This window comes from Suncus etruscus, chromosome 3 (assembly GCF_024139225.1).
Source record: "Suncus etruscus isolate mSunEtr1 chromosome 3, mSunEtr1.pri.cur, whole genome shotgun sequence".
Classification (NCBI taxonomy): Eukaryota; Metazoa; Chordata; class Mammalia; order Eulipotyphla; family Soricidae; genus Suncus; species Suncus etruscus.
The window spans coordinates 146,790,995-146,809,428 of record NC_064850.1 but is presented as its reverse complement, the minus strand read 5'-3'; positions in this window follow the sequence as shown (position 1 = coordinate 146,809,428).

The following is an 18,434-nucleotide window of genomic DNA, read 5'->3' as shown; positions in this document are numbered from 1 at the left end:
TATGTAGACCCGAACAAGGAAAGAACAGCAAACGCTAGCTTTTTTAGTTGATTATATGAGTCAGGAATACTATTCCAAGTGTTAAAAATCAACATATCTTCCCTCTCCAGGTCTTTCAAAGCAGACCACTTGTGCTGTGAACTAAGTTCACATTTGTGTTTCTCCAATCTTTCTAAATTAGCACAAAGATGTTCAAATTTCGAGCTCCACAGTTCTTTGTTTTTTAAATTCAGAAATTGCATTTCAAAGTTGCCAATGCCGATATTAAAGGGAAAAAAATTTAATTCCATTACAGTGGCATCCAGAGGTTTTTTAACAAAGGCCAACGTCACTTTGCTGTTTCTGAAATCCTGAAACCTCTTGAGAAAAGCTTCCCTCATATTTAAAAGTGCTGTTTTAAAATAGGTAATGTCAATATTAGAATTATTTTTTTGGTGATGTTTCAACAGGTTTGGAAGGTGAATCAAAGTTTCTCTGTCAAAATCTTGAGCAAAAACAGATAATTTGTTTTCAAACAAAATAACTTCTTCTAACAAAAAATATTGTATTTTCTTTCCCCTGTAGTTTATGATTAAGCTGATTTAGATGTGAAGTAACATCCACCATGAAATACAGTTTTTGAATCCACTGATCATTTGTTAATTCTGGATAGTGAACACCCTTCTCGAGAAAAAATGCTTTGATTTCTGATAATAAGTAAGCAAAACGTTTCAAAATGTTTCCTCTTGATAACCAAAATGTGCTGAATATTTGAAACCCTACAATATGGAGATGAAACAGGTAAAAGAGAAAAACTTTTGTTTTTGTTTTTGTTTTTTGTTTTTTCAGGCCACACCCATTTGATGCTCAGGGGTTACTCCTGGCTAAGCACTCAGAAATTGCCCCTGGCTTGGGGAGACCATATGGGATGCCGGGAGATCTAACTGCAAGTGCTAGCACTTGCAAGGCAGACACCTTACCTCTAGCGCCACCTTGCCGGCCCCAAACTTTTTTTTTTTTTTTTTTTTTTGGTTTTTTGGGCCACACCCTGTGACGCTCAGGGGTTACTCCTGGCTATGTGCTCAGAAGTTGCTCCTGGCTTCTTGGGGGACCATATGGGACGCCGGGGGATCGAACCGCGGTCCGTCCTAGGCTAGCGCAGGCAAGGCAGGCACCTTACCTCCAGCGCCACCACCTGGCCCCAGGCCCCAAACTTTTTAATAATCTTTAAAAGCAAGGACAGTGTTCCAGAGAAAAGTAGTGATTTCACTGAAAGGAAAAAAATCTATTGACACTTTAGTGTGTGCTGCAAGAAACCAAACTAAAATACACACTAAAACAAAAACAGCACTTTGTTAAAGACATATGATATATCATAAGGAATTATGATAGAGTGCCTGAAATATTTAAAAAATAATTTTATTATTTAAGCATATTTGTTACAAAATTATTCATACTTGAGTTTCAATTATAGAATGTACACCACCCTTCACCAGTGCAGTTTCCCCATCACCAATGTCCCTTGTTTCCTTCCCCTTCACCCTCCTCTGCCTACGTCAGGGGCAGGCATTTTGCTTTTTTTCTCTCTATCTCTCTTTTCCTTTAGGACACCAAGGTTTGCAAAATTTCCTTTATGACACATGGTTTGCAATATTGTTAAAGGGTACCATGCATGTCACTTATCCATTTTCAGCATCCAGTTCTTGTTCAGAGTGATATGTTCCAACTATCAATGTCATAATGTACCTTTCTCTATTCTAACTAAACTCACCACTTTTTATGGCAAGCTTCCTATCATGGACTAGTCCTCCTGTCCCTCATCCCTATTTTCTCTAGATATTATTACCATATTGTCATTTATTATTCTTACATGCCACAAATGATTATTCTGTGTCTACACCTCTCCTTTTGACTCATTTCACTCAGAATAATAATCTGATGTGTTGATGTATGTACAGATCATGCACTGTGCAGGGCTCAGTGTTTTTGTGTAGTCACAAGAAACAGAAGTTGCACACCCATACATTATATCCACTCATTGTATGATAGACTGAATTCAAAAAAAACTCCTTGCTGAACTAAACTCTGTGAGAGATTACACAGTAAAGATAATTTGTGAAATTCACAATTGTGATCAAATCCAGGCTATTTACCACCATAGGTGAGAGTATGGATGCCCACTACTAGCATCTTCTCCATGAAGAAGTGAAGTGGCTGTTCAGGGAAAGGGTGCTCTCTCGCCTTGTTGGCAAGAGGGAAGAAGTAGTGCAGTTCCTGTGAGAACAGAACTCTGACTTTATACTGCCCCAGTTGGACAAGGAATGGGTAGCTAAGCTTGTGTATTTGGAAGACATTGTTCATTTTCTCTATGAATTTAATATTTCTCTGCAGGGGAGTTTCACAAGTAGTTTTTACAGTGAGACATAAGATGGATGTGTTCAAAAAAGAATCTGATTCTGGGATAGCTGTGTCTAAGAAGGAGATATCGAAATGCTTTCACTCTTGCAAAAAATTTCTGATTGGCACTTATATTATGCAGAAAGTCATAATCAATATGAAAAACAGCATTTAAGGGCTCACAACTTTAATCATGAGTACTCTGAACATGAGAATCCACAGAAAAGAAAACTCTGGGTTGAGAACCCCTTCATGGAAGATGCCCACTCTGTGCAAAATAAAATATGTGTTTTAAGATAATTCCAGGCACTGTATTTCTAAAACCCACCCAACCTGGTCTGAAGAAGCAGAGTAGCAGGAGAGAAATAATAAACTAAGCTAGCCAGGAAAGGATGATCATGAAGTCCATGGCCTTTTACATTGTACTCTCTGCCTCGAGTCCAAAAGGCTAGAACACCTCTTTCTTAAGACCAATTCTCAATACCAGGAGGCTTCAGGTCAAGAGAGTGAGAGACAAAGGTACATATTCAGCGGGCTTTTACATATGGAAGAGGTTTAAGAAAGGATGACATTGGGGGAACACCTTTATTTAGGGTTGATACTAGGTATCATCTTACACTTTTGGAGCTGGTCTCCGGGGCTGCACACAGGGCACGCACTGACAGAGGCTAGGAGCAGAGTCTTGATTCCTGGAGCTGCCGCCCGGCACACAGAAGAGCCAAATTAAAAGTGTAAAGAGCCACAGGTTGCCGACCACTGCTCTAGGGTATATTTTTAGTTTTCTAAGTTTCTTCATTTTCTCTTCATTTTGTTTTGTGGTGCTAGGAATGGATCATGAAACCATATATTTACAAGGTGTGCGCTCAACCAGGCACTTCCTCTCAAGTCCTCCTCTTAGCTTTGTTTTTGTGGAAATGATAGGGGGATCACACACATATGGTTTTCTTGCTAACCTAGGGGCCCCATTAATTTTTCAGTTGTCTGCTCATGCTCATCTAGGTTCTGGTGCTTTTTCTGTTGTGTGTGTGGCAGGGGGCTGGAGGTCCACTAATAATGGTGCTCACATATCTTTATTTAAAAGAATTTTTTTTTGAGGCCAGAGCCATAGCATAGCAGTAGGGCAATTGTCTTGCGCATAGCTGACCCAAGATTGACTTTGGTTCGACCCCCCGGCGTCCCATAAGGTCCCCCAAGCCAGGAGCGATTTCTAAGCACATAGCCAGGAGTAAACCCTGAGTATCACCAGGTGTGGCCCAAAAACCAAAAAAAATTTTTTTTATTTTTCCATGAGTGTTTAGGGCTTTCTCCTGTCTCTATGCTCAGAGGTCACACTTATTTGGGCTCAGAGAACATATGGGAGCTGGGGATTGAAAAGGGTTGGCTACTGCAGGGCAAGCGCTGGACTTGCTATACTATTGCTCCAGCTCCATTGCCCATGCATCGTTAGTTTTTTTTTTTTAATTAATATTTTTATTTAAACACCTTGATTACAAACATGATTGTGGTTGGGTTTCAGTCATGTAAAGAGCACCTTTAGTTTTTTTTAGTGCTCGCATGGCATGGGATTTGCACACACCTAATTGAACATCAGAGATCACATACTTTGTTGTGTTGTCACAAACCCACGTTAGCAGAGCCTTAGAGACCACATTTTGTGTCCAACAGAGGTAACAGAGACTGAACTCATGTCTTCCGGCCAGCAAGGTGCTTTTGCCATTGCAATCCCTTAGCTTCTAGTTTTGTATTTTTCACTTGATTCAAGTCAGACTCAAGTTTTCTGGGTGATCAACGTTTTGTTATCATAGGGCATTATTTAGGAAATTCTATATAGGAGGAAGGGGAGCTAACATTTTCCATGTTTTCCAAAATTTGAAATCCATAGTTTATATTTTTAAAAATCTTATAACATACTCTTCAGTTTGATATTTTATCCTCAAAATAGAAAGTAATGTGAGGTTAGTAGTGCTCTCTTGTTTCCGGTATAAAGGTCTAGTCACCATGCTCAGCCTCAAAGGATCTTTGGAGAATACTGAATTTCTTTTGACCTATAGAATCATATGTTCTTATAGACAAGAAGTTATATATGTATATATGTATTTACACATATGTATATTCCCTATATGTATATGTATCTTCTAGAAATTTTCCCCCATTTGTCTTCCGTCTGCTCAAGCATTGGAAGTAGATGAGGTGTCTACTTTATTACTGATGTGTATTCCAAGCAATGAATAAAGAGCTTTCCATACACATTAAAATACTTAACACACAGATGTAATAATCACAGATTACAATCTTAAAGTTAAAGAGCAAGGGATGAAAGATGATGGAAAATTAACATACCTAATGTCTTAGAATTTTTGTGCTCTTGAAAAATATGTCTAAAATGGAAGCACATTTGTTATGTGTGTCTCTTTGGGGAAAAAGGGTATGGAACAATTGCTCTAGTAGACAGAGCTATTTTTCTCTGGTCTCATCTTATTGCAAAATAAGTTTTTTTCTTTCTTTTTTCTTATTTCCTTTTGACTGGGTCTCAAAACCACTTTTTGGTGACTGGTCAAAATTGCTTTTCTTTCAGCCACTTGAAAGACAATTCAATTAGCCTCTCTCTCCTCAGGGCACCTAGTTCTTAATTTAAAAATCACCTAAATTGTTACCACCCAGTTCTCAGATCTCCTTACTTTCATTTTTCTCAAGTTCCTGGTTTTCTTTAAAGTTCGCCTAATTTTTCTTCTTTCTCCCTGGCTTTTTATTTTGGCTTCCTATTTAAAAATCAACTTCTGTAATCTCATTTATTTGTGGAATATAAGGAAAATAAAAGACAGGGTGGGGGATGATATCCAGAGACATTAGATAGAGGAGTAGGAGGACCAGTCCATGGCAGGAAGCTTGCCATAAAAAGCAGAGAGTGCAGTTAAGGTAGAGAAGGGTCTACTATGAAAGTGGTAGTTGGAATTAATTATTCCGAACAAGAACTGGGTTCTGAAAGGGGATAAAGTGACATGCTGCATGACACCCCTTGAAAGAGAGAGAGAGAGAGAGAGAGAGAGAGAGAGAGAGAGAGAGAGAGAGAGAGAGAGAGAGAGAGAGAGAGAGAGAGAGAGAGAGAGAGAGAGAGAGAGAGAGAGAAAATGTCTGCCCCAGAAACAGGGGGCAAGCTGGGTTGGAGGGATGAGGGCATCAGGGAGGGAGAGAGGGAAACAAACTGGGGACATCGGTGGTGGAAAATTTGCACTGGTGAAGATTGTTGTACATTGTCTTACTGTAACTCAACTATGAACAACTTTTTCTGTGGAAAAAACACTATTATGAACAACCTTGTAACCATAGTATTTAAATAAAAAAATTAAAAAAAGCAAAAAACAAAACAAAAAAACAACTCTAGTCCATTGTAGAATAAAAATATAAAGTACACAAATTTGGTGAGGCCACCCCAAGTATTGTGTTTCTGACTTCTCAGGTGGACGGGTCTGATGAAGCAAGGTACTGGCAGAGAAATAATTCACAGTAGTCAGAAAAGATATTCACTGAAGTCAGTTTGCTTTATTCCTCATGGATTTTCTCTGCCATGAGTCTCTCTGACTTTGCCTAGCTTTCCCTGATCTGTGATCCTAAGCTATGTCTTTCTTCCTGTTGCTGCCAATCCCATGTGTCTTCTTCAAACCCAACACTTTTTCTTTTTTATACAGAACCCCACCCACCAGGGTGGAGGAAGACCCTGTGATCCAGGTGTGGTTTTACATACCAAAAGAAGAGGTTAGGGAAACAGGAAGTGAGGGGAAGGGCCTTTGTTAGGCTTTTACCTAGGTTCACTTTACAGTCCATGGCCACTAATAAAATATGAGTTTATCTATCATATAATTATATTTCAATCTATGAAGGTTATGAGAGTTTGGGATTTCCCAAATTTGTTTTCATTTGAGAAAAGGATTTTAAAATATGTTTCCACTGCAATTTATTTAGTGATTCAACATTGGTAGAAACGGAGGCGTCAGTGGAGCAAATAGCCTCCACATCAGTATAATTAAGCTTCATGCTCTTCTAGTGAAGCAGGGAGAATAAATAAGCATGGGAGGACACAATCATTTCCTTTGAAGCTTGTTTAAAAACAAAGTTTTAAAATGTTAAACTGGTGCTAATCTGCATGACTGCTTCAGGTTTCATTTGAGAAAGAATTTTTGCTGCTAATATTATCACTCAAATATGTGAATCTATCTCCATAATCAGCCCTATGAGATGGAGCACAGATTTAATATGAATTTGGTACTTAGAATTTTCTAGTACGTTGATTAATTCTGTTCTCTCAAGTGGAACTCAGTCAGGGATAATCTGCCAGAGGACTATTTTCTGGATATTTCAAGTGAACTAATATGTGTGGATATTTTAAGATGTAGGAAGAGTTGACAAATATACCACAATTAAACTTGTTTTGTGAATTGAAGAATGAGGCAAAGGATAATGAGCATATTGAAATGATTTCATGAGTTTTATGCATTGCAATTTGTAATTAAAACAGATCCTGAAGGTATGTTTGTATGTAATAATATAATTATTTCAGAAAAGCAAAATATCATTAAATATCTGCAGGGCATATTTCCCAATAGGAGAATGTGAAAATTGTACTTGTTTGCTTTCTTAACATTTTTTAAAAATTAGAGACTGGTATACCTTAAACCACATTTGTTAAAAAATTATTTACATTGATCAAATATAACATATATTTATAAGTTTATCTTCTATTTTAATTTTTAAGAAATATTTATTAAATATTAATTTCAATTACTCAACTTGTCATTGACATAATTTTTTTTTTCTTTTGGGTCATCCTGCAATATTTAGAGGTTGCTCTGTCTCTGTACTCAGGAATTACTCCTGGTGGTGCATGGGGTACCATATGAAGTGCTGAAGATTGAACCTCTGTGTGTGCAAGACAAGTGCCCTATCCACTCTATTAGTGCTCCTGCCCCAGTTATTTGTTTCCTATTCTTATTTAAATATTGTGGTGTATAAAGTGTACAGTTGTTTTCGCATTTAGTGTTCCAGTACCAATTCCACAATCAGAGTGACCATTCTCCCCAGTTCCTCTCCCCAAGCTTACTCGTTTAGTGGGCATACAATACTTTATTTTATATTGCTTGTTGCAACAAAAATAGGTAAATGAATTATCAAAAATATTTCAGTAAAGAAAATTTGTTTAAATTGTTATATTTTGTGTTTAAAGGTTTGTTTATTTATTATTAAAAATAAATAATATCTAACATCTAACCCCATCCAAAAATGGGGAGAAGAAATGAACGGACACTTTGTAAAAGAAGAAATGCAAATGGCCAAAAGGCACATGAAAAGATGCTCAACATCACTAATCGTCAGGGAGATGCAAATCAAAACAACTATGGGGTACTACCTCACACCACTGAGTTTGGCACACATCACAAAGAAGGAAAGCAAGCAGTACTGGCGGGGATGTGGAGAGAAAGGAACTCTCTTTCACTGCTGGTGGGAATGCCGTCTAGTCCAATCTTTATGGAAAGTGATATGGAGATTCCTCTAAAAACTGGAAATTGAGCTCCCATACAATCCAGCTATACCACTCCTAGGGATATATCCTAGGAACACAAAAATACAATACAAAAATCCCTTCCTCACACCTATATTCATTGCAGCGCTATTTACAATAGCCAGACTCTGGAAACAACCAAAATGCCCTTCAACACATGAGTGGTACATATACACAATGGAATACTATGCAGCTGTCAGGAGAGATGAAGTCATGAAATTTTCCTATTCATGGATGTACATGGAATCTATTATGCTGAGTGAAATAAGTCAGAGGGAGAGAGAAAGACGCAGAATAGTTTCACTCATCTATGGGTTTTAAGAAAAATAAAAGACATTTTTTTAGCAGTATCTCAGAGACAAGAGAGATGAGGGCTGGTAGGTGCAACTCATGACATGAAGCTCACCACATAGAGTGATGAGTGCAGTTAAAAAAATAATTACACTGAGAACTATCATAACAATGTGAATGAATGAGGGAAGTAGAAAGCCTGTTTTGAGTACAGGTGTGGGTGGGGTGGGGAGGAGGGAGATATGAGAAATTGGTGGTGGGAATGTTGCACTGGTGAAGGGGGGTGTTCTTTACATGACTGTAAGCATACAACTACAATCATATTTGTAATCACGGTGTTTAAATAAACATAACTTAATTAAAAATAATATATTTAAGCACTATGATTACAAACATGATTGTAGTTGGGTTTAAACACTGTGATTACAAACATGATTGTAGTTGGGTTTCAGACATAGGAAGAACACCCATTTTCACCAGTGTAACATTCCCATCACCGATGCCCCAATCTTCTTCCTCCCCCCACCTGTATTCGAGACAGAGTTTCTACTTCCTTTACTCATTGACATTGTTATGATAGTTCTCAGTGTAGTTAATTCTCTAACTGCACTCACCACTCTTTGTGGTGAGCTTAATATTGTGAGCTGGTCCTTCTGGCCCTCATCTCTGGGAATTATTACAATAATGTCTTTTATTTTCCTAAAACCACAAATAAATCAGACTATTATGTGTGTGTCTCTCTCTCTCTGATTTATTTCACTCAGCATATTAGACTACATATACATATATTATATATGTATAGGAAAATTTCATGATTTCATGTTTCCTGATGGCTGCATAATATTCCATTGTGTACTGTATATGTTACCACACTTTCATTTTTTTCTTTTTCTTCTTTCTTTTTTTTTTTTTTTTTTTTACTTAAACAACTTTATTACATACATGATTGTGTTTGGGTTTCAGTCATGTAAAGAACACCACCCATCACCAGTGCAACATTCCCATCACCAATGTCCCAAATCTTCCTCCTTCCTACCCAACCCCCGCCTGTACTCTAGACAGGCTTTCTATTTCCCTTGCACATTCTCATTATTAGGATAGTTCAAAACGTAGTTATTTCTCTAACTAAACTCATCCCTGTTTGTGGTTACCACAGTTTCTTTAGCCATTTATCTGTTGAAGGGCATCGCGGTTGTTTCGAGAGTCCGGCTATTGTAAATAGTGCTGCAATGAGCATAGGTGCGAGGAAGGGATTTTTTGTATTGCATTTTTGTGTTCTTATGGTATAACCCTAGGAATAGTATAACTGGATCATTTGGGAGCTCAATTTCCAGTTTTTTGAGGAATCTCCATATTATTTTCCATAAAGGCTGGACTAGACGGCATTATTATCAGCCGTGAATGAGAGTTCCTTTCTCTCCAAATCCCTGCCAGCACTGATTGTTCTTATTCTTTGTGATGTGTGCCAATCTCTGTGGGTTGAGATGGTAACTCGTTTTTGTTTTGATTTGTATCTCCCTGATCACTAGTTATGTGGAGCATTTTTTCATGTATCTTTTGGCCATTTGTATTTCTTCTTTGAGAAATTGTCTTTTCTTCTCCCCATTTTTGATGGGGTTAGTTTTTGTTCTTGTTAAATTCTGTCAGTACCTTGTAGATCTTAGATATTAGTGCTTTATCTGATGAGTATGGGGTGTATAGTTTCTCCCATTCTGTGGGTGGCTTTTGTATCCTAGGCACTATTTCCCTTGAGGTGCAGAAGCTTCTCAGTTTAATAGAGTGCCATCTGTTTATCTCTGTTTCCACTAGTTTGGAGAGTGCTATTTTCTCCTTGAAGATACATTTAGTCTCAATAGCTTGGAGTGTTTTACCTACGTGTTATATACCTTATAATTTTGGATCTGATATCAAGATATTTAATTTGGATTTGGATTTAATTTGGATTTGACCTATTTGCAGGGTGTTAGATGGTGATCTGAGTTTGTTTTTTTTTTTTTTTTTACAAGTGGCTGACCAGTTGTCCCAAATCACTCTTTGAAGAGGCATTCCTTGTTCTATTTTGCATTTATTGTCCTTTATCAAACATTAATTTATGTATATCTGGGGAAAATTTTCTTTTTTTTTAACTGCACATTTTATTTTATTTTTTACTTTTTAGTCTTTTTTTCTTTATTTAAACATCTTGATTACATATATGATTGTGATTAGGTTTTGGTCATGTAAAGAACACCCCCATAACCAGTGCAACATTCCCACCACCAATGTCCCAAATCTCCCTCCATCCCACCCCACCCCCACCTGTACTCTAGACAGGCTTTCCAGTTCCCTCATTCATTCACATGATTATGGTAGTTCTCAGTGTAGCTGTCAGGAGAGATGAAGTCATGAAATTTTCCTATACATGGATGTACACGGAATTTATTATGCTGAGTGAAATAAATCAGAGAGAGAGAGAGAGAGAGAGAGAGAGAGAGAGAGAGAGAAACGCAGAATGGTCTCACTCATCTATGGGTTTTAAGAAAAATGAAAGACATTCTTGAAGTAATAATTTTCAGACACAAAAGAGAAAAGAGCTGGAAGTTCCAGCTCACCTCAGGAAGCTCACTACAAAGAGTGATGAGTTTAGTTAGAGAAATAACTACATTTTGAACTGTCCTAATAATGAGAATGTATGAGGGAAATGGAAAGCCTGTCTAGAGTACAGGCGGGGGTCGGGTGGGGAGTAGGGAGATTTGGGACATCGGTGATGGGAATGTTGCACTGGTGACGGGTGGTGTTCTTTACATGACTGAAACCCAAACACAATCATGTATGTAATCAAGGTGTTTAAATAAAAAAATTGACTAATATTTGATTTTCACAAAGCCAAATTACAGGTAAGTAAGAGTGCTCTAATTCATTTTGTTAACTGCTTTCTAGTTTCTGGCAAATTTGAAAAAGTATTCCTGCATTTATTACCATAAAAAAATTGCATTTCATTCAATCCTGTAGTATCAAGGAGAAGCGGTTAGCTATGTCCTTAAATCATCCAGAGTCTCTTGAGTAACACATTATTTTAAGCTGGTACTTTTTTTTTTTACTTTGCAATTATAAATTAATTTTTGAGTATAAATAAATGTTAGACTACTGTGAATTCTTTAGTTAACCTGATGGAATGGACTATTGAATACTGGCAACAATTATATTCTTTGTCCTTCCTTTCAACATAAATAGATCTTAAGGTGACTTATAAGAAATAGAACAATTTTGTTGGGTAGAGTCATCATTTTGTTCTACATGCAAAATGCATAAAAACAATACTTTGCATTCTGCCCCTGAAATTGTGATTTGTTAGAAATGCCCCAAAGTCTATTAGATGAGAGCTTAGAAATTTCCCAAACCTATCTCTTATTTTTCTTTTTAGAGAAAAATGAGCTACAGAAAAGTGGCTTGTTTAAGATTACAGAGAATGAGAAAGAACCAGTGATTCGAAGTTCCTAATGCTCAGCCTGGGGCATTTTTCTTTTTTAATCTAAATTTATTTATTTATTTATTTATTCATGTAGAAACTATATACACATTGTTCCAACTTTAAAAATTACAAAGATCTTATAATAAAAATCTCCTGTTCTAATCCCAACTTTCCACCTCCCCCTGCGAGTAAACAATGCCATTATTTAGACTCCCAGAAATATTGTATATACATGCAAATAAATCATTGTGGAAAGGTCCCTTATCTGTAATGATCTGAACACAGTTTTCTACCTTTTGTGTATATGTGTGCTTTATCTTCAATAGTTAGAATATCTTAATCTTGTTACCCAAATCATCCTCAAGTTTTCTTACTTAATTCATGAGTATATTATAAATAATGAATATATCATATATAATAATAAAATTTCTTATTTCATTTATAAGTATATTAAAATAAAAATATTTTACTTTATTTAAACATGATGGTTTACAAGGTTTCTCACAACACCAGTTGATTCTAGCATTCCATGTTCCAACACCATTCCCACTACCAGTGTTACATTCCCTTTACCATTCTCCCCAGTTTTTCACTCACTCCCCTCCCAAGCATGCCTCCTGGCAGGCACAAAATAATTTACTTTATATTGCTTTCTGAAACTAAATGGTAATGAAATTATAAAAAATTCAGTAAAAGAAAGTTTATGAAAATTATTTTACCCACAATAGGGTCATTAAGCCATTGTCTGAAGGTTTGATAAGCTATTTTGTTGCTAGTTGAGCATTCAGAGTTATTGGTTTTGTTTGTCAATCTTGGGTGGTTTCTATGCTACTTTTATATCTAATTTGGTATGTTTCTACTACAGTGTTGGTATCAAAAAAAAAAAAAAAAGGGAAAGTTTTGCTACTTGGCATTGCTTCAGTAATTGCAGGTTTTGTAAAGGCAGCAATTGCAGGAGCTGGGCCAAGTAGCTGACATGGTGGAACATGTCTGTTTGTGACTGCTGGGGCTTCCACAATATGGAAAGCCCAACTTCACTTAAAAGATGTGTGTATTATAATTTATTTAATCAGTTTCTTGTTAATGAACCTAATGGTTGTTTCTAGTCTTTTTTCTATATCAAACAATGCTGTAGTATATTATTTGTACAGATGCTATTTTGTATGTTTGACTATAACTATAGGAGAAATAAAAAGGGAATTTTCTTGTTGCAGAAACTCTGGAGAGTTCATAGAAGCACAAGCTGTATAGTATATTGTGTTTAGAGACCATTGATAATATTTTGAATTTGATTTAATTTATTCTGATCAAAGTATATATACTAGAATTTATTGTAGAATAATAACTCATTGTGTTTTCATGATACATAAAATATTAAGTAATTTCTGATCTTTCTGATGCAAAAGTTTGCATGTTTTACAAAGTGACATATTTAAAAAATTTTCTGAATCTAAAAATCAATTCATAATATTATGGTGGGCTATTTGATATTTTATGATATCAGAGATTATACTTTTAATATTTTCTAAATGATGATTTTAGTACCACCAGCAAATTATATTTTGTATATATATGTATCTGGTACATATATTATAGTATATATTGTATTTATTAATGTATTCTCTTTTTCCTCTTTTTCTTGTTGGGGGGTGTAATACTTAGAAGTGCTAAGGATTTATTTCTGGTCGGAGATTATAGATCACTCCTGGCAGTGTTAGGGGGATCATATGGGATGCCAGGGATTGATCCTGAGTTGGTTCCATGCAAGGCAAGTGCCCTGATTTTGTACTATCTCTGTGGCCCTTTCTCCATATTTATACAACTGAGATGTGGCATGCAATTGACCTCACAGTACGAAGTACTGCAATGTGAGACACTCAGTATCAATTTTACAAGGAAGAAAATAAATATAGACTTGAATATTGAAAGGCTTTCAATCTTTGACTCTCAGGTCAAAACCTACATGTTGATCTTCAATTTCTTGCAATATTGCCACAAATACCTACTATTTTCAATCAATTGCAGATTTTTTGGTTTCTGGGAGCTGAGATATATTTGTGTGTTATGAGAAGGACACAGCTTCATAAGTAGCTCTATGTTGATATCCAGTATCCTTCAGTTTATAGATTGAATATGACCTGAAAGTTTTATTTACAAACATAAATGTTGAGGGTCATATTTGTTGTTTCTTACACAATTTGAATAAAGCTAAATTTCCACAAAAGGGTATTATAAAGTCATAAAATGCTTCTTACAAATTGTGCAATAGGTTCAGTATAATCTTTTATTGAATTTTTATTAAAGTTCTTATAATAGCTGGTAAGATGGCACAATGTATAAGGTACTTGCCGTATAGGCAGGCAAACCAAGTTTGAGCCTGCCCTACTATTCTAGATGATTGCTCGGAGTGATTCCTGAGTGTAGAGTCATGAGTAAGCCCTGAGCACTGTAAGGTGTGGTCCCAAAAACAAAATAAACAAAGGAAAAAAACTACCGTATTTTCCGGCGTATAAGACGACTTTTGAAACAAAAGAGGTCAACTGAAAATTGGGGGTCATCTTATACGCCGAGTATATCCTGAAAAATGTTTCAATATGCCACTAATCGAAAATTGTCTGAATATTGCCACAAAACGAATTTTCCAACTCGATCCTGCACCAATCACTGCAAGGCTGCTCAGACCGCCTCTCTAACTCAGCCAATCCAAGCAGGCTTGTTATGCATGCAAATTAGGCAATATTCTGTACCGAATCTACACTGTCAAAAGCCTGCTCAGATTGGCCAGAGTCAGAGAGGAAGTCTATTACAGTATACCCTTTGGACCTTTGCTTGTTGTGATTGGCTCACTGTGGTACATGAGCACAGGAACACATGCAGCACATGCAGCACAGGAACGTTCTGTCTGATACAGTGAATGTTTTAACTGTAAAATTAGGGGGTCGTCTTATATGTCCGGTCATCTTATATGCTGGAAAATACGGTAACAGAGCCAAAAACTTACTTCCATATTCAAAGATACACATTTAGGTTAAGTATATATGACATATTCTTATATACCACATAATCTGTTGTGACAGCTTTATGGTAATAAGCTTTCTGTTATCATGCTAATAGCATGATATTTAAATATAAACAAATTTTAACACATTATGAATACCTAATAAAAAGAAAGGGAATTTTCTTTCTTTCTTTTTTTTTTTTAGGAGTCAGCCAGCTTTATTTCATTGTCCCTACCGCCATGTACACCTCCTCACATGGCCTCTTATACTCAGCCTTTTCCTAGCAGCTACTTCTCTATTCCTACTGGGCTCTCTTGGCCTCTGTCTCCCTTTCAGCTGCTTTTCCCACGCTTCCTCACTCCCTTTGGTGATGCTCCTGCTGTTACTGCTTTGATGATACTCAATTGCTAATGCTGAATCTCTGATGATGATGGCTCTCTCCCCTGGTGATGCCTCTCATCCACTTCTCTCTCCAACTCTCCTTCTTATCCCCTCTCTCTCCCCCATGCACACTCCTGTACCCTCCCATTCCAGGTGTGGGCAGTTCTGACCATTCAGGTGAGAGAAATAAGAAGTTGTGGGTGGGGATACCCACAGGGGGCAACCTGGACCAGGGCCAGGAGAACCTTCAGGCCAACAAGACACATGGTGGCCTGACACCTAGCTTCCAGGTGGGAACAGAAAAGCAGCCCCGCAGTTGTGCTGGAGCACCAGGACCCAGGGCCTGCAAGCGAATGCACCCACTTCCCTCCCACACTCCCAAACTTGCACCACGTCAAGAAAGGAAATTTTCTATATTTAATAGCAAATTACCTAATATAATTATAAAATTGAACATCATAGAAGCTGAATAAATTTACATTCTCAATAGAAATATATATTGTCAAAAAATAAATAAATAAATAAATAAATAAAAAAAAATAAAGAGTTTTCTCGGGGTCATCTCGTAGTGCAAACTAGGTATGGTATCTCGTGTGGTATCCCGAGCTGCCATCTTAGCTTGTCCGCCCTTTTATCCAAGAACGCCTGTGGACAGAGAAGCTGAGAGGTTATTTTACATATAGTAAGATAGAGGCATTAATACGTAGTGTTATGGGATGTTTCCATTGGAGTCAGTGGTTTGCCTTGGTATTCTTTACCTGTGTTCCTGTATACGATCTCTACAGGACTATTATGAGTCCTTGTTGTAGAAGGTTGATTACGTACCTGTTCTCTCTATGCTGCTGTTCTGGTGTTGCTGTTTTCTTCGTGGTATAATGTGTAGTCGAAAGTTTGTGTTGTTAGTTTTTCATGTGTTTTGGGCACTGTTCCCAGGTATTTGCGAGCACATACATTTTTATTTATTTCTTCTTTCTTTTTTTTTTTTAATTTTAATTTTAATTTTTATTTTTATCATTTTTGGGTATGTGACCTGTGTCTGTTATACCCTCTGTCCACCCCCAGCTACACCGACAATATAATGTAGCACCACTTCCCCCTGCAAAGACACACTAAATAAAGGGGAAATCTTACATATATATATATAAAAAACAAAAAGAGCTCTTATCTACTAGAGATAGGAACTCATAGTTGTTTACAATACAGGGATATCTCCTACCTTGAAAATATGTCATGTGGAATCAGCTTAGACCTCAGGTGATTAGATACCATTCATCCAGCCTTGAAATCTGGATCCCAGACAAAGGATTGGCACAGCTCTTCACAACAGCTACAGGAAACAAACTCCATCTGAGCCAGCCTTAATACTGCGGGGTCAACAACAAGGGCCAGCTCTAACATGATATCCTGACAATGAGGAAAATGCGAACAACTTGTCCTGAGAGCAGATTAGCATACCTTACCAGATAACGACAAGACAAAACCAGAAGACGCGGCACCATTTGGTAGGCCCAAAAGCCAAGATCGTGACTTACAGATGACTGGCTACTAGAACCACGACCAGACAGTATACACCTTGGGCCCAATATAAAAGCCCTAGTTCAGGGTTTGCACTATGACTTGCACAATAATCATGATCCCTAGTCCCAAAGTTCTGACAGAGACAACTGCAACAGAATGGGGCTTCTGGAAGCACAAAGAAAGATGCTATCCTAGGAGCCATCCTAGGTTCAGTGCAAAGACCAAGATCACCAACCACAGAAGATGGATTAAAATGACACTGAGGCAACAGAACCTCTAGAACCACAAAGACTGACTTCATCATAAGTCCCACCTCAGGATCTGTGCAGATACGGAGACCTCTACACACAGAGCTCTGATTGTATCACCCTGGACAGAGCAGAAGTCTTCCACACACACAAAAAAAAAAAACACCACCGGGAGAATAAATGATCCTGAGCAAAGTCTAGAGCTGATCCCATGACAGTATACTCCAAGGACGGAGAAACCCCATATTTCTTAGGCCAAGTGAATTCCTTTTAGAATGACCCCAATATTTACTGTGCCAGGGCAGGAGGGAAAAAAAACAAAAATACAAAAACCACAAAACCTTGGTTATTTCATATATACATATATTTTTCCCTTCATTTATTATTATTATTATTATTTTTATATACCTATCTATTTTGGTCGATTTCTCTGTTTGGGTGTGACTACTGAAATCGTGGTCCCCAATTATACTTATTTTTTTTTCTCTCTTCTTTTCTCTTCTTTCGTTATGTGCTATGCCATGTTTCTTATTTCAAGACCATGGCGTGTTTTTGGTTTGTTTGTTTGGTTTTTGGTTGTTTGTTTTGTTTTGTTTTGCTTTGTTTTTCATCTGTTTTTTTTTTTTTTTTTTTTTTGTGGTGCTTACCGATATAGATGGAGTCCCCACTGGATAATTGACTCTTTTTTTTTGGTACTGGTGGAGTGTTTCAACTTCTTTTTCTCCTTCATCTCCCAAATCGATGATGAGAGCCTCTAGAAGGATTCCATCCATTTTTGGAGTATTAGACTCTTACCCCAGTTTATTTATCTTCTCTTTTTCAGGCAAAATCATGCAACTTGAATTAGCTAGTCCTGCCTACAATTAGAGGGGGAGATAAGGGAGGCATTAAGACCAAACAGGGGCAAGACTACTAAGTAGTGGGTTGGATACAGAGGGGACCACATATTCTAGCCGCCCTGGGGGTGAGGGAAGAGGAAATGGGAGGTAGGACAAAAACGGAGGTGTAGGGAGGACAAATTGGTGATGGGAATCCCCCCTGATTTTATGTAAATATGTACCTAAAATGTTATTGTCAACAATATGTAAGACACTATGATCAAAATAAAAATTATATATATTATAAAAAAAAAAAGAAATATATATTGTCTGTTTCCATAAATTTACCAACACAACATTTTTTTTTTTGGGCCACACCCAGCGGTGGTCAGGGGTTACTCCTGGCTATCTGCTCAGAAATAGCTCCTGGCAGGCACGGGGTACCATATGGGACGCTGGGATTCAAACCAACCACCTTAAGTTCTGGATGGGCTGCTTGCAAGGCAAACGCCGCTGTGCTCTTTCTGGTCCCTTTCTTTTTTTTTTTTTTTTTTTTTGGTTTTTGATTTTTGGGTCACACCCGGCAGTGCTCAGGAGTTACTCCTGGCTTTACGCTCAGAAATGGCTCCTGGCAGGCTCGGGGGGCGGGGGACCATATGGGATGCCGGGATTCGAACCACCGACCTTCTGCATGCAAGGCAAACGCCTTCCTCCATGCTATCTCTCCGGCCCCAACACAACATTCTTGAACTTTTTTTTTTTTTTTTTTTTTTGGGCCACACCCGGTGGTGCTCAGGG